Here is a 24,884-nt window from a genome sequence, read left to right on the forward strand (position 1 = left end):
AAATCTCATTATTTGGGAATGTAATTAGACCTGTTTTGGTGTTGATGTAATGCAGTGAGCATGCCTTTGTCTGCAGTTTGTGGTGATTGTCTTGCTTTCCTAAACTGGAGGGAATTGGTAACTTAAGGCTGCTCAGCAGGAAGTGAATGAAACAGGGTTTATTCCCCAATGCCCCCACCCTCCCATGTTGTGGAAATGGCTCCTGGCTTATACTACCAATGTGGTCAGCTGGTACACTTAGCCTATGCTAAGCCATGCCCCACCCCCTTCACCCTTTGCAGAATGAAAACTGCTCTCTAGAGAGTTTAGAAGGCTGGATAGCACCACAGTTAATTTAAGTCAGTGCTACTTGCTGTTGTGGGGAGTTTTCTCCATTGAATTCCTTAGTGCTGGTTTAAGCTGCCTCTTCAAAGGAGAAAAAACTGTTGTCTTTCAAAACAACAGGATTAAAGAGGGCAGTGAGTTGAATGGAAGTGAATCAGCTGGCCAGAAGGGGAATGGTGCCTTAGGAACTAGGGGAACCCTACAGATGGCAGAAGAGTTTGTGGTCTCCTAAGATAATGGAAGTCCTACCCTGAATACCTACAGTGACTAGGAAGCAAAGGCCTGTCTGCCTGGCAGCTCGTTAGCAGAGCTTTGGGCTCCCAAAGCAGCTTCTCTTCATTAGGTCTTCAGCAACATCTTGTGAAGGAAGTAGAACCTGGGCAGGAGAAGTCTCCATGAAGGTGATCATTGCCTGGAAGATTGAGTCAATTGGGCACGAGTCACTCACCATTGTCTCAGCTGGGGTGTCCTTTTCTTTTTCCTCTTTCCTTCCCACAGCGTGAGTGCATCTCCATCCACGTGGGTTAGGCTGGTCTCCAGATCGGCAATGCCTGCTGGGAGCTCTACTGCCTGGAACACAGGATCCAGCCCTGTGGCCAGATGTCAAGTGACAAGCCAATTGGGGTATTAGACCAGTCCCTTGACACCTTCTTCAGCGAGACAGGCACTGGCAAGCATGTGCCCAGGGCCATGTTTGCAGACCTGGAGCCCACGGTCATTGGTGAGCTGGCACTGGGTATAGGGCCAGGAGCTCTGTGCTGGGGGAGGCCCTGGTACCCTGGAGAGGGACAAGGTCAGTGACAGGTGGCCCAACTGTTTCTCCTCTTCAGATGAAGTTCGCACTGGCAACTACCGCCAGCTGTTCCACCCCGACCAGCTCATTACTGGCAAGGAAGATGCTGCCAATAACTATGCCCGTGGCTATTACACTGTCGGCAGGGAGATCCTTGAACCTGTCCAAGAGTGCATCCGCAAGCTGGTGAGTGTAGTTGCTGGAATGAGGTGGGCTGGGTGCTTCCTTGGGGCTCTGAGAGGAACCAAACTGTCAGAATGATTTCTGCCATCTGAAGGAGACTCTGGTATCCCATTTAACTGATTGGGCTCCTTGAACCCCTAGGCCTAGGTGATGGGCAGGAGGAACAGCTGCTTCCCCTGCTTCCCTGTCTTCTCAGGCTGCCTCAGGCCCCCATGTCCAGTGAGGTCAGCTTACTTGGAGTCCAGGGGAGATCCAAGGAACCCTCCCAGTTTTGCTGACAATTGTGACCATGAGATGCTCCTTTACAGCACATCTTTATTATGGCTGGTGTGGGGGTGCTCGACTCCAGTACTTTAACTTGTTGATCAAGCTCATTAGAAGAACCTGAGCTGGTGTCTGTTTAACAGAAAGTCCCAAGCTCACAAAGCAGGCACAACCCTGAATAGAAACAGCCAGAGCCCAGAACTTACACTCACGCGAACTAAGCTGAGAGTGGGGTCAGGTACCTCCTCAGGATAATAGCGGGTATGTCACTGAGACTTCAGAGACATGACCTGGCTCCTGCCCTGGAGCTTCTGGCTGTGGCAGACTGTTGCACGCAGCCTCATTCATGTGAACCCACTGTTAGGATCATGGTCGTTAAGAGCTTTGCATTTGGATCGTTCCATGTTCTTTGGGGTATGTGATCAACTTGTGACCAATTGACAAAAATCACAGGTAAAGCCAGGTCAGGGAAGCATATTACACCAGACCCAGCTCAGTCGGTTCCCAAAAACATGAAGGACACAAGTTCACAGTCTCCTGCTTTTCCCAGACATTTCTCAGGAACTTGGGCAGTATGGGCTCTTGGTTCCTATGCTTGGACATAAAGCTTCAGCCACAAGAGTGACTTGGAAACCAGCACCTGCCTAGGGGGACTGATATACTTTACAAAGACATGTATGTAAGGCTCTTGGGTGAAGTTCATTCACTGTCAGGACCTTCCGTGGAAATGCTTGGTTGTGGGAGTGTTTCTATAAGTGGATGACATTGGGCAGACCAGGGTCAGCCCTGCATCATGTGTGCTCCTGTCTAGTGGTCAGTCAACTGAGGGTGGGTTGATAGTGTCCCTGGCTGTGAGCACGAGGAACCTGTGAGGGGTCAGGTGGTGTGCTTGTAGCGGAGCAGCCCCTCCTGCGGTTCAGGGCCTCAATTTTAATCACTTTCTTTACCAGCTTACCAGCATTAGTAGGCTCCCTAGGACCAGGCTACGTGCTGTGCTAAGACCTCATTAACTTCTGGGAGGGAGGGAGATTGCAGTTCTTACTGAGTGAGAGTACTGAGATGCAGAGTGAGTTTGGTCACAGTTGCACAGTAAGGAACTGGCAGAGCTGGATCTAAACCCAGCAACAGGGTCCAGGTGTGTGGCACCTCTGTACTCCAGACCAAGAAGAAAACAGGAGCCAGGAGCTGGTGAGGTTCAGGTACCTGACATGCAGTGGTTCTGGCAGCTGACAAGCAGGTACCCTTAGTCTGTGGCCACAGCAGGGGCACCAGAGGACCCTCTTAGGTACTATTGCAGGACTTGTGATTCTTCTGCCTGAAGCGACGAAGACTTCAGTTCATATTGAAATAGGCTTTGGAGCAGGCTGTTCCTCTCCCTGCCCTCCTTCCCAGGAGCAACTGCACTTTGATGTATAGCACCTAGAAGCTCTTTCACTGTTCTCGGCAAATGGTCAGCAGAATTTGAGTTACTGTGTACATAGTCAGGGGTTCATAGAAGTCCACTGTGACGTGGACCAGAGGAATTCACACTAAAATCTGTAAACCTCTTTTGCAGGCTGAGCAGTGCTCAGGCCTGCAGGGCTTCCTGGTTTTCCTCAGCTTTGGTGGGGGCACCGGTTCAGGGTTCACCTCGCTTCTGATGGAACGCCCCTCTGTTGATCACGGCAAGAAGTCCAAGCTGGAGTTCTCCATCTACCCTGCCTCTCAGGTCTCCACAGCTGTGGTGGAGCCCTACAATGCCATCCTCACCACCCACACCACCCTGGAGCACTCCGACTGTATCTTCATGGTGGACAACCAGGCTATTTATGACATCTGTCAGAGAAACCTTGCTATTGGGCACCCCCGTTACACTAACCTGAACCGCCTTATGAGCCAGGTGGTATCCTCCATCACAGCCTCTCTGTGGTTTCAGGGAGCCCTGAAGGCTGACCTGCAGGAGTTCCAGACCAATTTGATCCCCTACCCCCACATCCACTTCCCTCTGGCCAGTTACACTCCAGTCGTCTCCATTGAGAAAGCTTACCACGAACAGATTTCTGTAGCAGAGCTCACTAATACTTGCTTTGAGCTAGCTAACCAGATGGTAAAATGTGACCCTCACCAAGGGAAATACATGGCTTGCTGCCTGTAGTACCGTGGGGATGTAGTTCCCAAAGACGTCAACGCGGCCATGGCTACCATCAAAACCAAGCAGAGCATCCAGTTTTTGGACTGGTGCCCCACTGGCTTTAAGGTGGGTATTAATTACCAGCCTCCCACTGTGGTGCCTGATAGAGACCTGGCCAGGGTCCCGCGAGCTGCGTGCATGCTCAGTAACACCACAGCCATTGCCCAGGCCTGGGCTCATCTGAACCACAAGTTTGACTTCATATATGCCAAGCGTGCATTTGTTCACTGGTACGTGGGTGAGGGCATGGAGGAGGGAGAGTTTACTGAGGCTTGCGAGGACATGGCGGCCTTGGAGAAGGATTATGAGGAGGTGGCAGCAGACTATGGTGAGGGAGAAGATGAGGAGTATTAGCCTGCCCGCAACTGCTGGTTGCTCTACTGTTCTGTCCTGTGTTGCTGTCCATTGTGTCCCTATGTGTCAATAAAGATAATAGTTTTGTTTTCATATAAAAAGCTCTCAGGTGTGCCATGTGCTATGTCAGATGGGTTGTTTTAGAACTGAGTTGACGAGTGGTGGTAAAAATCCTAAGTCAGCAGGATGGGGTCATATGCTGGAATTGAAAAGTTGGGACATTGAGTCAACGGGTCTGGTACATTGGGCCAGGGCTGCTTGGGCTGAAATATGTTGGAGTCGGTCATCTCATAGCAGGCAAAGTTGTGTGTTGGCATTCCTGGCTCCACCTATCATCTTGGTTCCTACTGATACATAGGGCAAGGTAGCAGGTGATGGCCTTGGCACTTTGGTCCCTGCCCCCCACGTGGGAGATACTCCTGAAGTTCCAGAATTCTGACTTCAGCTTGGCTCTGCTGCTATACTGGGACCATTTGGAGAACTGGGCTAATGGGAAGAAGATTGCTGTTGCATTGCCTTTCAAGTAAAGCTTTCACAAATGATTATGAAACTGAAAGGTATTAACATGCAAAGATTCTAATCCTGTAAGTTTGAAGTGGGCTTCATATCATATATTTTTAAAATATGAATGTTATTGGAAATGCAGAACCAGGAGATAGATTTTTCATCCACTTGTGCATTTTCCAAGTGGCTGCAATGTTTGGGACTGAGCTGATCAGATGCTACATTTGTGTCTCCCACATGGGTGCAAGGTCCTAAGGCTTTTGGGCCATCCTGTGCTGCTTCCCAGAGCACAAGCAGGAAGCTGGATGGGAAGTGGAACACCTAGGACAGGATCCAGCGTCCATCTGGGATGCTGGTGCCTTCAGAAGGGTAAATTCACTAGCCCATTGCACTGGGTCCTGTTCATTAGCATTGTGCACTTGCTTCAGCTGCATTTACATGAGAGTCATGACTTAAAGAGCATTACATTTTAGTGAGAAAGACACAGAGAGCAAGGGGAGCCTATGGGATTCTCTTTTGATTGCTTCTTCTACCTCTTCAAATAAAGAGGTGCAACCGTGACCTAAGAGTGAGACAAGGAAGGCTAGTTTTGGGTTGGCTGAGAGTATTGAGAAGCTTTGAAAATTTCAAGGAGAGTGGGAAAGCAAAGAAATGATGGAAATGTAATCTGACTGCCAAGTCACACAATACCACTGAAGATGGGTGTCATGAGTCTGCGGATTTGTCAGTGCCACAAACCTGGAAAGGCCAAACTTAATACAACCAGCTCCACGGTTTTACTAAGTGAGAAGCTGGAACAAGGCAGTCACAGGTGTGAGCAGGAATAGGAGAGATGTGAGGACACAATGGGCAAAAGCAATGGAAAGGTGCTAGGATCAGGGCTGGCAGTGCCTGCTTGGGCAGAGGGGCTGTGGGTCTTGGGTGTGCAGAGCCAGAAAATGGGAAGCCTGAGTGAGATAACAGGAGCTTCAAATCCAGGCCATGAAGGAGTGTGGGTGAGGTTGCTCAGACCTGGGAAGTTGGCCAGCAGCAGGGTGGAAAGAGGCCACAGTGTGGGTGATGGAGTGGATATCTAGGGCCCCGAGTGGATAGGAATGATATTAAGGTGAAGGGCTCAGGACTAGATGAGGGAAGAGAGAAATGAGGAAAGAGACTGAGGTGTTTCTTTAATAGGACCAGATCAGAGTCATTCAAGGGCAGGTTAGATCCCTGGTCCTTACTTAGGGATGCAGGTTATCTGCTCACAGTGAACAAGGAGGTGCAGGTGAGAACCCTGCAGGATGAAGAAAGGGGAGTCACTGTTGGTCTTGGAAAGTGAGAAGGACTGGGCTGCAAAAGCCAGTGGGAAGCTGTGAAAAGCTGACACCTGCTCCCCTGAAACACAGAAGAGCACGAGATCCTTGTGTGCACCGAGTCCAGTCTTGTCACACGCAAAGAATGCACAGAGGACAGAGGTGAGCACATGGAAGCTTGGCAGGTGTCTGCTGTAGCAACAAGTATGATGCTAATTGAAACACCTCTACCATCTAGACTTGACCCCACAAGCATTCTGAATGCTTGCAACAAACGAAAGTCGTCTCACTTAAGACACAGATGGGAAAAAAAAAAAACAACAATAAGCAGAAGTTAGCTCTCAAGAGAAAAAAAAAACTTTTCAAGTTTCATTGCACAATCAGACTGAGTCACCTTTTTATCTCCACTTCTGCATTTTGCAAATCTGAGCCTCTCTTCTGTCTGTGAGGATGTCAGTAGAACTGTCTAGAAGGCTGACCCCTTCCAATCAGGTCAGGAGCTGCCTGGTTGTGTCCCACTCTGAGCACAGAATGCAGGCAATAGGTTTCTCTGACCTCAGCTGTGTGGCTTGCCCCTCATTCAAGCAGTTGCAAACACTGCAAACTGCTGCATATTTTATAACTTGATTTGGAACTGAAATGTCCTGTAGTTAGCACAGACATCTCAGTCACCACAGTCACAAGAGCCTCTGTTCAACTTAGGGACAAATCAAGGCTTCTCCTAACCCTGTTTCAAGTCCAGTAATTTGCTATCATGGATCACAGAATTCAGGGAAACACATTGCCGCTGGTATCATAAGGAATATTACTTTTTGAGATTTATTGAAAAGGCAGATGAGATTTACAGGGAGAAAAAGAGAGACAGTGCAAGATCTTCCATCTGCTGGCTCCCTCCCCAAATGGCTGCAATGACCAGAACTGAGCTGATCCAAAGCCAGGAGCTTCCTTCAGTCCTTGCATATTGGTACAAGTCCCAAGACTTTGGGCTACCCTCGACTGCTTTCCCAGGCCACAAGCAGGGAGCTGAATGGGAAGTGAAGAAGCCTGAACATGACCCAGCATTCATTTGGGACACCTGTGGTTATGAGGTAATGATTTAGTCATTGAGCCATTGCACTGGGCCCCATGCAGGATGTTGTTGAGGACAGAAATACAGAGGCATGAGGGGAGCATCTGGAAGCTGGAGCTTCTGTCCTTTGTACCTTCCAGGCACATGGGCTCCATCTGGAACTCCTGGAGTTCTGTATTGCAGGGATGGTTTTTGAAAGAACTGTTTATATATAAAAAAGTAGGGTGACAGAGAGATGTTCTATGCACTGGTTTAGTCCTGAAATGGCCACAACTGAGCCATGCCAGAGCCAGGAGCCAGGAATTCCAACCAGGTCTCCCATGTGAGTTTCAGGAGCCCAAGATTGAGGCCATCTCCAGCTGCTTCTCAGCACAGCCATTCCCAAGGAACTGGGTTCGAGTCTCAGGAGCCAGGACTGGAACCAGGCACTCCAAGATGGGATGCAGGTGTCCCATGTAGCAGCCTATGAGTTCAACATTGCCCCAGAGTCTCTTTTTCTTGGAACTCATGTTCAGTTATCTGAGACTCAAGTCTGCTTACCCTCACTCTCACTACTGTTCCCACAGGCCTCCCACACACCTCACCCACTGTTCCCCATGCGTCTCCTACCTACCCTCACCCACCCTACTCTTTCCCATGGGCCTCCAACATACCAGCATCTTCCCCACTGCCCCCTACATTCCTCCCATCTACCTCCTGCCCTGTTTATCACAGTTGCTGCTTATGGACCACCTGCCTCCATCCTGCCCGTCTGACCTCTGCTCCCTGTGAAAGTACAGTCTGATCCATCAGCAGTTTAGTCACCTGATAGCATCCAATCTCCCACAGAGAAAAGGATGATGCTTAGGGTGGCCTATTGAAACCCACTCCTTCTCTGACCTTGTCTGTTGCTTTCATCTTCTGCTGCAGCCCCTGACCTGCTACGGGCCAGACCCCTACCTAGACATCCACTTGGCTCAGAAAATGATGTGGACAGAGGACATCAGCCAGCATTCCTGGCTTCCCCAGCCTCACCATAGCTTCTGGTTTCCTCATGTGCAGGTTCTTCTCCAAGAAGAAACAGAGCCTGCCCAGCGGGATTTGATCTGTTACCGGCACGTTGCCGAGTACATGCAGCTGAATGACATAACTGCACAATTCTCTGGGTGCCATAGAGAATGACTGAGCCATATTTTAATGCATAAGAGATGTGCTGAGTTTCACTCGGCCACTTGTCCTGAATTTGGAATTCGGGTATCCAGCTCCCAATCCAGTGAGAGCAGGTGCTTTCCTGACTGGTAGCAGAATGCAGCTGGGGGTCTTGTTTGCCAAAGATTACTGATCATAGTAGAAGCCAGTGCTCCCAGCTGCTAGGGGCCACCATGGCTCTGACATAATAGCAACACGCAACACTGAGGAGCCAAGAGAGTCTGACTTCAGTGTTGTGTTGTTCTATTTTTAAATTTTCACTTATTTTCAATTTTCTTTGAAAGGCTGGCTTGCTCCTCAGATGCCTTCAGGAACCAGGGCTGAGCCAAGGTGAAGCCAGAGTACCAGAGCTCTATCCAGGTCCCCTAAATGATGGCAGGGACCCAAGTACATGAGCCATCGCCTGCTGTCTCCCAAGGAGCACATTAGCAAGAGTCAGAGCTGAGACTAGAACGAGGCACTCCCCCCGATCAGGGAAGCAGGTGTCCCAGGCTGGGACCTAGGTGCTGAGCCACAGCTCACCTCTTTCTGTTTTTCGAATCTATGCCCCCCATGTCTCATGGGGTCCTCCCCGTCCTGTTTGGCCTTTAGATGTCAGAAGGATTCTGTTGTTCACCAAGAAAGTGCTTTTTCTCAGGCTTGCAGAATGACTGGCTGTTTCAGCCTGTGTTGTGGAGCAGTGGCCTGGCCACAGCCTGGGACACCTGCATTCTATGTCACAGTGCTAGCATTCCAGCTACTACATGCTTCCTATCCAGCATTTCTCCTGTGCCTGGGTGGCAGCGGATGATGGCTCTCAAGTACCATGATCCCTGTCGCCCATGTCAGAGACCCAGGGAGAGTTCCTGGCTTTTGGCTTTGGGTTAGTGTAGTTCTATCATGGGCATTTGGGGAGTGAGCCAGCAGAGAATAGTTTTTTGTTTCACTCTTTCCCTGCCTCCAACTTCCTGAATTTTTTTCTGTCCGTTTTTCTTAAGAAAGGAAGGAAGGAGGGAAGAAAGGAAGAAAGAGAAAAGAAAAACAGTAGATTTAGAGTAGCCAACTTTAATATGGAAAACTAATCAATTAATAAATTTCTTTCTGGTTTTTTTGTTTTGTTTGTTTTTTTTTTGGCAAATGTGGCCTTTAAATAGAAGTAAATATATATTTTATTCAACTTGAGAAGTTAGGCTACCTGTACTTTAATATACTCTAAGAAGCTCTCTGTGGCAAATGAGGAAATCTACATGGGGAATGGATTTCATAACTTGTTAGGTGACTTCTCTTTCAAGTTAATTTTTGAAATGCAGAAACAATTTTTGGCTTATTGTCAACCATTTTCAATGTAAAGAGGAGGAGAAGCCAAAATTGAAACTTTATTTTTTAATTTGAAACACCACAAATGCTCTTTTTCTTGTGCACAGTGTGTGAGCCAGTTGCATCCTTCAGGACCAGGACAGGTGAGAAGGGAGTGGATGAGTGGGTCAAGGCTCATGGCCACGCAAGTCCTCAGTACAGAGCTGAGTAACTCAAAACAGGGAGTCTGGCTCTACCAGAAACATGCAAAGATGTCGCAGGAGTTCTAAGTGACTTACATCCTTGACTGTCCTGGAACAAAACACACAGGAAGTTCAGGAAAGAAATACATTCACTGGAGGATTCAAAAGGGCAAGCAGAGGAGAGGTGGAGGCCTGGAGTGCAGCCTGCCTCTGGGTCAGTGTCCTTCCTTCTGGATGCCTGCTAACTCAGGGGACTGGCAGCTTGTCCAGACACCAGGGAAATGCACAGAAAATTCACGCTGTGGGCATGAAATTGCCCTTGAGCTGATGGTTGTGGAGTAATACAGTAGCTCAGAATGAGGACCTAAAAGCTGACTGGGAGCTAGGGTACAGAGGGTAGAGATTCAGAGAGGAAGCCATGGCAGAGGCAGGTGCATAATCCCAGGTCTCTTCGCTCACTCAGAAGCCTCTCCTGCAAGTGGCAAGGAGCACCAGGTCTTGTGGTTCCATGCAGATTAGGGCAGAGGAAGCAGGTCAGCTGTCCATCCAGAGAGCAGAGCAGAGCAGCAGGGAAGTGTGGGCATGACAGGAGGTTCTGTGGGTGGGGAGGAGGGTAATAAAGGAGATGCTGTCATGAGCCCAGTGCAGTAGTCTAGTAACTCAAGTCCTCACCTCGCATGCGCTGGGATCCCATATGGGTGCCAGTTTGTATCCTGGCTACTGCACTTCCTTTGCAGCTACCTGCCTGTGTCCTGGGAAGGCAGCAGAGGACGGCCAAAGCCTCTGAGGAACCTAAAGACCAAAATGTTAACCATTTGCTCATTGCTAACTGCTCATTGCTAACTGTTACATTTCTGCTTCTGTAACTTCTACTTTGCTTGCTGTTGTAAGAAACTGTGTGAGTCCCAGGCCTGACAACTTCACAATTTGCTCAGGCACCCTAATGGGATCATCCTCCCTAGAGGACACTTGCCCCATCACCCTGATAGAACGCGACCTACCTACCTTTGCATTAGCCAATAGTGTGTCCTAAAGATAAGCTCCCATGCAAATAGAGAATACCAAATACTAACCCTCTGATTGCCTGATTTCTGTGTAAAAACCCTAGAATTTGGAGGCTAGAGTTCTTCATCCTGTGCTGAGACCCGGGCATGTTTGAGTAAATGCTCCTGTCAACATCTGACTCCTGGTGATTCTTCCAGGAAGCCCAGGACCTTGGTGGAAGGGGTGGCAGCAGTGTCAAAAGTGATCATGACTGTGACCACGGGGGCAGAAGCAGCAGGACAGCAGAGGCAGCAGCAGTGGCTGTGATTTGCTGGTGGTTGTGAGGGCCACTGGCCATTTCTGGCTATAGAGCTGCAACGTAAACCTGGTGACGATGAGACACCTGCAGAGTTGTGACACTGAACTGCCCATAACTCACCAGTGCCCATTGAACTGTAACACTGTCCCAGGATTGGCGACCCATGCCAACCCACAGAGCTGAAAACTGCACCCCGCCTACTTACTGTCTGCCTGCTTTACTGCTCACCCTCCTATGAGGTAAGAGCCTTAGCTAGCTGAGCTGCAGTCCTTGGGGACAAGGCCTTTGGATGCCTTAGAGTTGGTTCAGGTACAACACCTCGGGACCCTGTGCTCATGTGGGAGGACTGGGAGCAGCTCTTGGCTCTTGGCTCCTGTCTTCTGGCTTCAGATCAGCTCAGCTCCAGTGCTTGTGGCCATCTGGGGAGTGAAGAAGAAGCTGGAAGATTTTTCGCTATGTCTTTCCTTCTCTCCGTAAACCTGCCTTTACAAGGAAAATAAATGAATATTTGTAAAATTAAACACTAGGAATTTAAAAAGTAGTAACGGACTATGTTTGAAAATAAAGACTAGGAGGGAAATTAAGGCATCTGTGTGGGTTCAGATATATCAACCCCTTCTCTACTGCAAGGCACCGTCCTTGATGTTTGGTTAATAGAAACCTCGTGCCCAGCTCTCCCCAAGTCCACTTGTCACCATAAAATCAACGTTACATTATTATTTTGGGAGACAAATCCATCTTAGTCTCTGTATAATTCTACTTGTATTGTACCCTATAAAGAATGGTACAAGCATCTAGCGGAGTGTGTCCTTCAATGGATGATGACTTTGTCATTGCACATGCACAGCACAGAATGACAAAGCCACCTTGGACCAGGAAATGTCCAGGTGATTAGCACCTGCACATGGGATTAAATTAATACTTTTTGTTTTATTTTTTATGTTTTTATATGTTTTAGATAGAGGACTCTGGAGTATCTAAGCCTTGCTTTACTCTGGGCCTGGCGCGGTGGCACAAGTGGTTAAGGTCCTCACCTGCACGCCCAGGATCCTATATGGGCGCCGGTTCTAATCCCTGCAGCCCCGCTTCCATTCCAGCTCCCTGCCTGTGGCCCGGGAAAGCAGCAGAGGACAGCCCAAAGGTTTGGGACCCTGCACCCGGAAGAGTTGGCAGACCCGGAAGAGGTTCCTGGCTTCGGATCGGCATAGCATCGACCGTTGCGCTCACTTGGGGAGTGAATCATCGGACGGAAGATCTTCCTCTCTGTCTCTCCTCTCTGTATATCCGCCTTTCCAATGAGAAAATAATAAAAATAAATTTTTTTTAAAAAAAATAAGACTTGCTTTACTCTGGCCAAATTTGTACCATAGCATCATACATCCATATGCTTTCCAGGGGAGAAAATTGAAGAATTTAGGGGTGTGTATATATGTGTACCAAAGTAAAGACTAGGAACTGTGTGTATGTGCGTGTGTTTATACATAGAAATGCTTATGTAAATACATTTCAAAAACTCAAAAAAATAGAATTACAAGTTTGTTTTAATGCAAAAAAATGAAATTCATGTTTTTTCACAGAACATATTTCCATAACCTTTTTAAGATTCTGTGTGTGTATGTCTGTGTCTTGGTTGACACATCTCGTCTTTTCGCCTGGTAGTCCATAAAGAATGAACACATTGGCAAAAGATTTATTCTTAAGGTATATAGATAAGTCATCATATTTCCTTGTTTAGAGTATAAACTTTAGAGATTCAAGTCTCCATTTTAGGAGCACTGGTTATAAATGTCCATGTATACATTTCCCTTTGCCTTCACAGAGATGATACTGCTTATTTTAGAGCATTGCTATTGTGATAAGCCAAATAAAAATTATTAGAATGACACCTTGCTATGATCATGTTTTACTCAGGATTTTAATTTTGTTTCATTGATATACAAAGGCTCTGTGGCACATTATTTTTTCAAGGTGCTATAATTTCTTGTTGATATTGTTGTTGTTGATGTGGCTGTTCTAACTCATACTGGTTGTTAACCTTGTTTTATGGCTTCTCACTTACGGTAATGTAGAGATGGAGTACTGAGGTCTATCGTATACAGACGTGGGGGTACAATGAAACATGCATCCCTGCATCCAGACAAAAGATGGATTCTCAGTGAAACTGTAGGACATGTGTAGAGAATGGGATGATGGAAACCAGTATGGAGAACACTCAAACTCAAAATCTGCATACCGTATGATCCAGCAATAGCACTCCTTGGAATATATCCAAAACACCTGTTACATGAGAAACGAGCATGCGCCCCTATGTTCATAGCAGCACAATCAATAATTGCAAAAACTTGGAAGCAACCGAAATGCAGATCAACAGAAGACTGGATAAGAAGCCTCTGGTTTATTTACTCCATGGAATACTACTCCACTATTAAAAAACAAAAACAAAAACAAAAGCAAAATGCAGTTCTTTTTGGCCAAATGGAAGCCTTTATGCTAAGGGAAATGAGCCAATCCCAAAAGGTTAAATACCACATGTTTGCCTTAATTTAAGATGAAATGATGTCAATCTGAACAACAGTACCTGTAAATTGTAATATTATTTCAACCCCAGCAGCCTGTATCTCATGCAATATGATATTGTGATGTAACCATTGAAGCAACAATCAATGTGATCCAGTATATTGGTTTTAGTGGATGTGGTCTTACGTGCTGTGTGGTACTGGGTTCTTGTGTTGTTCGGGCACTATGTGGTACATGGGTGGCTGTGTGTTACTATGGGATATGTGGTACTGGGGGGACTGTGTTGTGCTGAAGAATGTGTGGTGCTGAGTCCTTTTTAACGTTTTGGGGTGTGGTGCTGTGGGACATTTTGTTTTGGGGAGTGTATGTTTCTGGGAACTGCATAGTGTCAATGGCTCTGTGCTGGTGGGAGCTGTGTTTTGCTTACTGGCTCTGTGGTGCAGAGACTACATGGTGCTAGGGGAGGTTCCCTTAGTGGTGTTTGGGTTGGTTGTGTATGAGGTGTTGGGGGCTGTGTTGTGTTAGGTCCTGTGTGGTGCTCCAGGCTGCCTGCTGTTCGCATGCTGAGCAGTACTGAGATGTTTGTGTACCCAAGGCCTTGTGGTTCTGGGGACTGTGTAGTTGGGCACTGTGAGTGCTGGGAGTTTGCAGTTCTGTGACCAGAGTGTTCATGGGGGCATTTTTGTGCTGAGGAGTTGTGTGGCATTGTGGTGTGTGTGTTTGTTTTGAACTTTGCAGGCCAGAGACTGTGTGGTGTTCAGTAGTTGTGTAGTGTGTGATGGTGTTGTGATGCTGGAGGCTGTGTGGTTAAGGGTTAATGTACAATGCTGAGGTGAGCTGTGTGATGCTAAAAGCTATGTGGCACCATGACCTGTGTTATCCTGGTGGTGGTGTGGTGCTAAGTATCTGAATGGAGCTGGGGACCAATATGTTGTTGGGGGATATGCTAGAGGCTGTGTGGAACTTAGGGGCTGTGTGACATGATGGACTGTGGAGTCCTGGGGTGAGCTGTTTGCTGCTGGAGGCTGTGTGGTGTTTGGGGCTGTGTACTCACTCCCAGGGAGCTGGGTGGCATGGGTCTCATGTGGTGCTGGGTAATGGTGAAGTGTTGGGGTTAGTGTGTTGTGGTGGGGTGATGGGCATGATATGGAGCTAAGTCTTTCAGGAGTCTGTGTGCTGCAGTGAACTCTGTACTCTGGAGGACTTTATGGTACTTGGATGCTGTGTGGCCTTGGGGGGTAGATTCTCCTGGAGGCTGCATAGTGCTGGGGGCTCTACAGTCCCTCGAGGTTGTGTGCTGCTGAGTGGCTATGTGGTCCTCAGGGTGTATGGTTTGGGGGCTCTGCAGTTGTGTGGTGCCAAGTGCCTGTGTGGCACTGGGTGATGTTATGCTTGGGGCTGTGTGGATCTGGGTGTTGTACAGTCCCTGCAGCTTTGGTGCTGGAGGCTGTGTGGTACTGATGGTTTATTTTTCTGCTGGGTTGTGTAGTGCTGGTGACTATGTGGAGTTGCTTGTTTGTGGTGCAGAGGGGCAGTGTGGTGCCTGGGCATTGTGTTTTGCTGGGAAGCCATATGTGACTGGATTCTCTATTGCACCTGCGGGCTGTGTTGCACTGGGGGCTGTGGTGCTAAGGTCTATGCAGTGCTGTGGCCATGTGATACTTCTTACGGTGTGTTCCTGGGTAATGTGTGCTGCTAGGGAGCTGTGGCTTTGCTGGGTGCTGTGTGGTCCTAGGAGCTGTGTGGTACCGAAGGCTGTGTGGTGCTGTTGCTTCATGGTCTTGGAATCATGGTGGTGCTGAGCATGTGTGGACCTGGGGACTGTTTGTTATCTTGGGGCTTGTGGTACTAAGAGCTGTGTTATCCAGTAGGCTACGTGGCGCTGAAGTTTAGCTGATGTTTAGAGATTTTGTGGTGCAGGGAGCTGTGTGTTCTTGAGTTCTGTGTGGTGCTGGATACAGTGTGCTCGGGGGATCACATGCTTCTGGGTGTTGAGTGGTGCTGGGTGTTTGTTGTCCTGGAGCTGTGTGGTGCAGGGGCTCTGTGGTGTTATGCAGCTGTGTGGGGCTGAGGCGTTTTGTGCTGGTGGACTTCCATGATGCAGCGATGTGTCAGGTGCTGGGGTTTGTGTACTTCGGGGGTGACTGCTTAGAGCTGCGAGTTGTGTGGTACTGCAAAGTGCACTGTCCCTTGGACAGTGTGCTGCCATGCAGTTGAGTGGTCGTGGGAGCTGTGTGGTGCTGGGGACTGCATAGTGCTGTTGGCTGTGTGGCAGTTGGGGTCCGTGTATTGCTGGTGGTCTTTGTGGTAGTGGTGGGGTGGGCTGTGTGCAGCTGAGTGCTGTGTGATGCTGGGACTGTGTGGTGCTGAGGCTGTGACGTGTTCCTCAGCTGTATTTTTCTGTGTGTTGCTGAGGAGTTATGTGCTGGTGGAGTTTTGTGGTGCTGTCAGTTGTCCTGTGGTGGTATGTAGTTCTGGTTGAGTTGTGTGGTGCTGGGGCTGTGTGGTGTTGTGGGGATATGTGTGGCTGCAATTGAGTGGACTGGGGGGAACTGTGAGAGGTGCAGAGAGCTATGTGTCCCTGGGGACCTGTGATGTACTTTGCATTGTGTGAACCTTGCACCACATTGGTCGTTGGAGCAGGGAAGGGATGGCTTCATGCAACAGAGGCGTGTGTTTGCAGTGTGGCCTTGTAGAACTTGGGCATGTGATTCAGCATGTCCTTGCTGGAGCCACCCTTGTGTTTGCCATGGCTGCCTGAAAGACAAGTTTGTGTAGGTTCAAGACAGTTCCCTACAAGTCAGGGCTCTTGGATTCAGGCATTTCCCCATGTAAATGTGGCCTTGGATATAGGGATGACCTCATTTTAGATGGTTCTGTGTGTGCAGGATGACCTTGAAGAACAGGGTCCTTTGGGTGCAGAGATATTTTCATACATTAGGGCCCCTCAGTACAGCATGGCCTTGTGCATAGGAGCCTCTGAATGCAGGAATGGCCTCAGCACTGGCCGTTGAAAATACGCATGGCCTCATGTGACATTGTCAGTTGTATGCAGGGATGTTTCCACGTGTCATTGGCCCTTGGCTACAGGGAAGTCTTCACCAAAGAGGGGTGAGGGTGAATTCAAACAGCAGGGACTTGGGTATGCTGGAAGCCTCATTTGACAGGCACATTTCAATGTAGAGATGACCACATGTCAGAGATGTGTGTGTGCAGGAAGGCTTCAGCCAACATTGGCTTTGGTTGCAGAGATTTCCTCAAGCAACAGGAGGCTGTGTGTGTGTATGTATGGCCTCAGGCAATGTTGGCCTTTTTTTGCAGGAATGACCTCATATAGCAGGAGCCTGTGAGTGCAGGGCTGACTTCATGTAAATGTGCCTGTGTGTGCAGACAAGGCTCATGGGATAGGAATCTGTGTGTACAGAATATTCTCAAATGACTGGGGCCATTGGGTGCAAGGATGACTCATGTGATAGGGACATGCCTGTGCAGATTGGTCTCATGTGACTTGGGCCTATGTACAGGATGTCTTCCTTGGAGTAGCCCCTGTTTTTTTGGGGACAGGTTGCAAGACAAGGGCCTGTAGGTTTAAGAACAGTCTCATTTGACAAGTGCCTTGAGTACAGGCATGGCTCTGTGCAACATAGCTGTTTTCATGGAAGTATAGCCTTATGTAACTTTGGCATTGTATGCAGAGATGGCATGGTCCGTGAGGGATCTGTGGGTGCCAGATGTCCTCTAACAACTGTGGTCTTTGGATGCAGGGAAGGATGGCCTTGTGTGACAGAGAGCTGTGGGTGCAGGATGGCTTTGTGAAGCATTTCCCTCTGCTTGCAGAGATGTCCTTATGTAACAGGAGCCTATTGGTACACAGATGGCCTCATGTGACAAGGCTCTGCTTGTGCAGCACGGACCTCATGGGACAGGTGCCAATGCGGGCTGAGTCAGCCTCATCCAACAGGGATCTGTGGGTGCAGGATGGCCTCAGAAGCTGAGGTTCTTTAGTTGCAGAGATGGCCTCATATGTGAAGGGGCCTATGGGTGGCAGAATGGCCTCATTTGACACTGGCCTTTGAGTGAAGCTTTAGGTGCAAGGCTGACTTCATGCAACACTGGCCTTGGGTGCTGGGATTGCCTTGACACATAGAACTGTGGTTGCATCTTGCCATTTCATAACAGAGGTTTTGGTTACAGAAGACCTTGCTCAACATCGGCCTTTGGGTGCAGGCATAGCTTCCTGTGACAGGGACCTCTAGATGATGGATGACCTCACTTGCCACTGATCTTTTTGCAGGGATGGCTTTTTGTGATAGAGGCCTGTTTGCATAGGATGGCAGCATGTGACATTGGCATTTGAGTGAGGGATGGCTTGTGTGACAGGCCTGAATGCAGGTCAGTCACATAGAAGAGGACCAGCCCCTGGGTTTGTAGGGACTGCTTGGAAGACAAGAGTCTGTGGTTTCAGGGACAGTCCTGGGGGACAGAGGGCCTTGGGTGCAAGAATGGCCATATGCAACAGGGGCTTTTCTGAGCAGAAATGGCTTAATGCAAAAGAGATCTGTGCCTACAGGGCAGCCTCATGCAACTTGTATTTGTGATGCAGAATGGCCTCACAGGACCTGGCTCCTATGTTTGCTGGGACTGCCTGCAAGATGAAAGACTATATTTCAGGGATGGTGTTGTGTGACAGGTTCCTTGGGTGAAGGCATGGCCTCCCCTGAGGGTGTCTTTTGGTTGCAGACATGGCCTTGGGCTACAGGAGTGTTTGTGTGTAGAGAGAGAACACAAGAGAAAGATCTGTGAGTGTAGGATGGCCTTGAGCAGCTGGAGCTTTGCGTGCAAGACAACCTGGTATGAGAGTATCTGTGGGTATAAGGAAGACCTCAGACAACAGCAGCCTTTAGATGCAGGGATGACCTTGTGCTGCTTTGGATGTGGGTTCAGGGATGGCCTTGTTTGACAAAGATCTGTGTGTGCAAGGATCTATGGTTCAAGGGTGGCCTTATGTGATGGGAGCCTGTGATACAGGGCTGATCTTCACCATACGGGTTTGTAGGTGCAGCAGGATGGCTTTGCTTGTTGGTGTCCTTTGGGCACAAGAAGGCATTATGTTTGGGGACCTGTGGGTGCAGGGATGCCTTCATGTGACAGGGCCTTTGGGTGCAAATGTATTTTCACACATCAAAGACCTGCCCAGGTCCTGTGGATTCAGGGATCATCTCCCATGCCAGGGTTGTGTGTGCATGGACAGCCTCACACTCCTGGATGCTGTCAGAGCAGGGATACCCTCACATGTCAGGAGTGTGTGGGTAATAGACAATCTTGCCTGTCAGTGACCTGTGGGTGTTGGGACAGCCTTGCTCAACATGGGTCTGTGGATGCACAGCTGACTTCACTCAATAGGTGCCTGTCATTGTGTGGATAGCCTTGAGAGACAGTGTTCTGTGGGTGTGTGGTATCCTTGCAGACCAGTGACCTGTGGTTGTGGGAATGGCCTCCTCTATACTGGAAGACTTGGTAGAAAAGTTAGATTTCAAGCAGTTACAGTGTCTCCTGTGCAGCAAAAGTTGAGCCAAATACAGAGATAGGAAAGCACATGTGTCAGACCATGAGGAGACTCGTAGTTTGGTTTTCTGCAAGTTCTGCTCCTTAGTGCAGAACCAGGCTGTTGTGTTTTGTTTCCCGTTGGACTATACAGTTCATGATTATGCTGTGTATCAGAGTCCATGGATGGCACAGAGGGTCTCTGAATCATCCCTGTGTGCTCTGGGAGGTTTTCTTAAAATGCACAGCATGTTAGGACAGCTGATGGGGAGTGGGTGTAATTCAGAGTTGTCCTGGAGATTGGGCAGTATTCTGTGGTATAAAAGGCCATGACAGGTGACACTGTTGTGGGTCTCATGTAGGACCTATTGTGTCATTTATGTCAAAGTGAAATGTGACCTCAGGAAGTTGCAGAATAATGCATGTTCCATGTCTTTCCCAGAAGAAAGTGAATCTGGAAGGGGGAATAAGGGTCCTTAGAAGGAATGGAGTCAACGTAAGTTCATTAGTGTGGCCATAGTCCTCTAGAATGGGGAACGTTTGCACAGATATACATAGGGGATGCAGTGGGTAGAGATATGGAGAATGTGAAGATTAAGTATTGCTTTGGGAGATGCTGTCCCTGGGGAGGAGGGGCTGGGCCTTTCAGGATGTAGAGAGGCATGGAGCATCACCAGCAGAGCCCTGTAGTGTTGAGTTTGTGTCTTAAGGCCTGAGTGAATACTTAGCTCTGTTGTTCTCAGCCATCTGGCCTGTGGCCCTCTGTGTTCCTGTGCAGTTTTGTGTCCTACATGCTGCACTTGCAATCTAGACATATCTAGACATACCCATAAACACACAACCAATACACAATCCCAAGGAATACCCAGCCAGCATTGTGTGAGCAAGATCATGGCAGACAAATCTAGGGTATAATAAGGAGTCTTTATTAACTAAGCTTTGTGATAACAGGGCCCACTTGAAATTAGTAAATGACAAGTCCATGTGGCAATCCAGTCTGAATCAATATCCCAAGAGGAACAAATGGTCATTATCCTGTAGTTCATCCATTCAACTGAAGATCTATGACCCAGATTCCCCAGTAATACAAATTATCCCAACAGCCATGCAGCAAACAACCTGGATACACTTACAAAGCTTCAGACATTCGCCTTCCCCTGGCTTCTCTGCCCACATTGCGTTACTGCTAGGCCACAGCTCTTCTGAAACTCTTGAAAGTATACCAGTTAGAACTATAAAGCATCTTAGCATCTGCATCTTCACTGACTTGAATAAGCAGTGAACAGAGAGAGGGCATACAGAGATACAAAGGCCATGGTCAGGGGCTTCTTGTCTAAGGAATCTGCAGGAAGCCAGAGAGCTAGCAGGTACTGGGGAGTCCAAGAGTCAGATTGCCAGAGCGACAGACACATGCAACCAAGAGAGTGAGCCCCTCCCTATCATGGGCCTGTATGGGAGTTTGTAAGGGGAGTGGTTACATAAACATGCAATGCTGCCCCCCTCTCAGGTTCTAAGTAATAATAGAGGAGCTTCACAGGTGGGGAGAAAACACCACATAGGTGAGGGAGATGTGACTTTCTTTTTTTTTTTTTTCTGGTATAACAGTTTACAATAGACTTTATTTCTTATAAATATAAGAAGTGCTGTTTAGTGATAAAGGCGTAATATAGCAAATCTATAAGGCGGTAACAGTTATTTATTTTCATAATCAATTATTATGTACTGAACATAAACATACATGTTAAAGTCTTACTTTTAATTTACATATTTCAATCTTTTTTTTTCTTCTTATGTGAGGAAGCAAATCTTTTTTTTTTTATTTTAACAATCTTTACATGGTTAATTTGTGCATAAAGAGTCAAGGGCTACAGGAAAGTGGGTAAGACTATTATTTCCGTATTGTTTCCTTCATGTATCTGAGGTAGAGGGGGATATTGAGGGAGAAGCCCCACCTGATTTCCCACCCACCCCAAGTCCTGCATGTGGGGCGTGCTCCGAGATACTCGTTGAAGTGGTTTCAATAGGTCACCAGTTTTGAAATTGCTGCCAATCTTGCCTCTCCAAACACGATGAGGTTGTTGAAAAATCCATTAATTGACATTGTCCATCATCGCGTCTCTATTTGCCCGGTATTTTGTTGCCAACCTATAGCTGAGGTGGTTGATTAACTTGTTCCATCTTCTGTCCCTTCATGGTTAGGGTTCTGAGTCTGGCATTTCAATTGGGGAGATCACCAAAGAAACTTCGTCTGAGGTGTTCCCAGGCCAGATACTCGTATGCACCAGCAAGCACAGGGCCCAGCACAGTCCATCACCCAGTCAGCTGGTAGTTGCAATTGCTGGGTTGGTTCTGTTTTCAGCCCCGCCTTCTACTGGAACCAATGGGTGTTGCAGTCCAGCCTGGTTCTGCACAGCACATACTTGGTCTTCACCTAAACCAGTGGGAGCTGCATCCTGATGAGAGCGGCCCACAATAACCCCCACCAGGCCAACCCCCTACGCTGGTTTTCCAGTATGTGTGGCAGACCAGTCCAATCTGACCCACATTCCCCCTGGTTCTTGTACATGGCAAATGGCATTGAAGCTTGGATCCATCTACCCAGCTCAACAGTCAAGCCTTCACGGGTGTGGTTGAGTGTCTCTCTGTCTAGCTACCCCAGCCCCTGTCCTAGTTCTCGTGCCTTCCCGTGGCAGTGGTAACCCAAGAGGGGGGAACCCACTATTTCCCTCCCAGGTCTCTCACTCCCGGATTGTGCACTTTCCAGGTGGTTCTGCAGTTTAACTTGACAGGATTAGCCCCCAGTGCCAGTTTCTGCCAGCTGATGCTACGGCTATGCCCAAACAGCCCTCTCCCATTCTAATTGTAGGTTGCACCCATAGGAATAATCAACCCATCCTGGCTTTTCCCTGGTCTAGTCCACATGAGGCGCACAGGTGTTGTAGCCCTGCTTAGTCTGGTCTGCCCCCATCCCAGTTCATGCTCTCCAGTGGGAGTAGCTGTCCAGCAGGGGAACCTCCCCTTGTTCCCCCACTGGCTCTGTCCCCTCCCCTCCTGTTTCTCACGTGTGCTGGATGGGCACTGCAGTCACATCCGGCACAGTCAACCTCCTCCTGGCATTCTGTAGTGTGGACTGGTTTTTTATCGCAACCAAACCTGGCTCGACCCTTACTCTGTACTGGTGCTCAGATTTGCCAGTGATGATGTTAACTGATTAGCCTGGTCTGCCCCCAATCCATGCCTAATGTATGCCAGTGGGAAACTTCTTGTGGCCTACTCTGGGCTGTTTCCATTCATGCTTCTTGCGCTTACCCGTGGGGTCTGTGTCCTGCCAGAGAAGTTGCCCAGGCTCCTCCATCAGAACCTCTCCCAGTGCCAGATTTTGCGCACACCAGTGGGTCCATGAGCCAGCCATAGCCCAGTTCCTGACTAGCTTTCGACCCAAGCTGGTTCTTGTTGTTGGATGTTTCAGCCCAGCCATGGCTCGTCCAGTCCATTCCCACATATGGCTCACACATGGTTCAGTAGGGGTTGCGACCTAGCATAATCCATCCCACTTCTAGCCTGGTCCTCCAGGAGCACCAGACAGTGCTGGGGTCTGGTCCAGCCTGGTGCATCCAGTCCCAGTCCACACTTGTGCCAAGAGGGATTTCACTGTTACCTGATCAGAACGCAGCCCACTTTCCAGCCCACGTGCTCCTTGGCGGTAGCCGTAATCCAGTTAGTGTGTCTACTGGATAAGACCCATGCCAAAGCTTTAGCATGAACTGGTATTTGGTGGTCAGCATTGCTAAGTGGTAACACCTTCTTTAAAGGAAGAGAAACTGTCATTGGGAAACTTTAGGATGTATTCACCTCGCAGAAACACATCGGGATCAACGTGGAGCGACATAAGCAGCAATTCAAACCACCAAAATCCCAGGGCTCCCCTGTCGGGCGGCCAGCAGGCAAAGCCTGGCACCAAAAGGTGCCCCGGCAGGCCCAAGCCCGGCTCACCATGTGCCCATGATGGCGGGCGTATGGGATCCGAGCATGAGACGCCCTGTCCCGGGACCCACCCGCTGCCGAGAGGCGACGGGAAGTGTAAGCTCCCAGGCCCAAGGTCGCGCTCCACCCCAATCCCGTCTGCCGCCCAATGAGAGCGGCGGATGGGCCTGCCTAGCCCGGCTCCAGAGACCTTCCCCCTTGGTCGGTGTACTCACCCCGAAGGAAGCAGCCCTGGAAACCCGGCAGGCCCAAGCCCGGCTCACAATGTGCCCATGATGGTGGGCGTATCGAGATGTGACTTTCAAGTACATGACCCTGAACTAGCTGCCCAAGATCACAGCACAATATTCTTATTTTAGCTTTTGTCCTTATGAGCTCCTTCAGCCCTTGAGATAAAAAAGTGACATTTTCTCTCATCAATGCTACGAATATTTTAAATAGGAAGAACAGAAAATATATTTCAAGCTTTGATATAAATGGCTACCTCACTAACCAAAGTCCTTTCCATAAAATCATCATCATTAAAAATTAATCTACTAATTTCAGCTATGCTAATAATGTTATAGAAGGGGCTACCTTTCTTTCCAAAAATACGTAACCGTGTAAAATTAATATATTTCTATGTATTTACAATACGTAATATATATTTTGTGTATATGTGCTTGAGTATATATACATTTCAATATATATTTGAAAAACAAAACTGAGTAGGAATGCTAAGTGAAAAGGGACAAACCAAAAATCACCCTCCAATGAACAATGATTATAACAATAGTTAAAGAAATTATCACACATTCATTTAATGGGAAACCATGCAACCATTAAAACTGATCAAGTGATGATCGTGTGGAATTTTATTGACACTGAAGATGCCAATGAGATGCTTCTAAGATAGTGTAGGGCTGACTGTAGAAGGGGGGTGCTGGTCATGCTGAAGGAGTACCAGTCAAACCTCTGGGGGCAATTTCCCCACTTCTTCCAGAATTAGGTGCTGAGTCTGGCCAGAAACACCCAGAATCAGTCAATTGCAAAGTTCATGATGACCTGTAAATAATATCATCCACCAAAGTTCCATCCCCACTCTACTTGACAGTCTAGCACCTATATCAACCCCAAACAATCTTAGAAGGGCGCTTCTCCACTGGCCCAATGTCTCTCCTTGGAACAGTGGCCCTCGCTGGAAAGGGAAACTAAGACTCTGCTTGTTACACATTACTTCTCTGTCTCTCTCTCTTATTTTCATGCATCAACCGTATTCAATACATCAATCCTACAGATAAGATACATTGATACATCAAATATATTTAAATCTGCATTACACATAACTATGCAAAAGCCAGAAAAATAAAAGAAAGGCTTCATTGTTTACCCTTGGGGATGTTGAGAAGGAACCCATGCATTATTTCCATAGCCAGCATCTAAGAGGAAAGAATCCAAGTTTTATCCTGCCTTCCCTGTGCACATCATATCTCGGGACTAACCATAGAGTCAGTGAGGGAGTTGGGGCTCCTCTGAAAGTATTCTACCTAATAAAAAAACAACCACCACAGAATTAACATCGTTCTCAGGCAGAGACAGGTGTAACAGAGCTCAGTGACAGAAAGAGGTTAGACATTGCATGCCCTGGGGGATGACCCATCATCTCCTGTGGACTGGGCTGAAAGAAAGTAGAGCTGCTTCTGCTGACCAGAAACCCACAGGCACTGTGCTGTGAACCACAGTGTGGGGAAATGGTCAACAACCACATCCTCAACCACAGCATGGGGAAGTGACCAGGCACTATTCCCTCAACCACAGCATATGAACATGGCCTGTCACCGTGTTATTTATTTTTATTATTATTATTATTATTACTATTTCTTTTTATGACACAGTTCCATAGGCTCTGGGATTCCCCCAACCCCTCCCCAAGCCCAC

General features: G+C 48.2%; 1 pseudogene; it reads left to right on the forward strand.

Annotated features, from left to right (window-relative positions):
- The first annotated feature begins 909 nt into the window (after nucleotides 1-909).
- LOC121154597 lies at nucleotides 910-4,088 on the forward strand (annotated as a pseudogene).
- The last annotated feature ends 20,796 nt before the right edge of the window (nucleotides 4,089-24,884 follow it).

Source organism: Ochotona curzoniae, unplaced genomic scaffold (assembly GCF_017591425.1).
Source record: "Ochotona curzoniae isolate NIBS_2020 unplaced genomic scaffold, NIBS_Ocur_1.0 contig_2754, whole genome shotgun sequence".
Taxonomy (NCBI): domain Eukaryota; kingdom Metazoa; phylum Chordata; class Mammalia; order Lagomorpha; family Ochotonidae; genus Ochotona; species Ochotona curzoniae.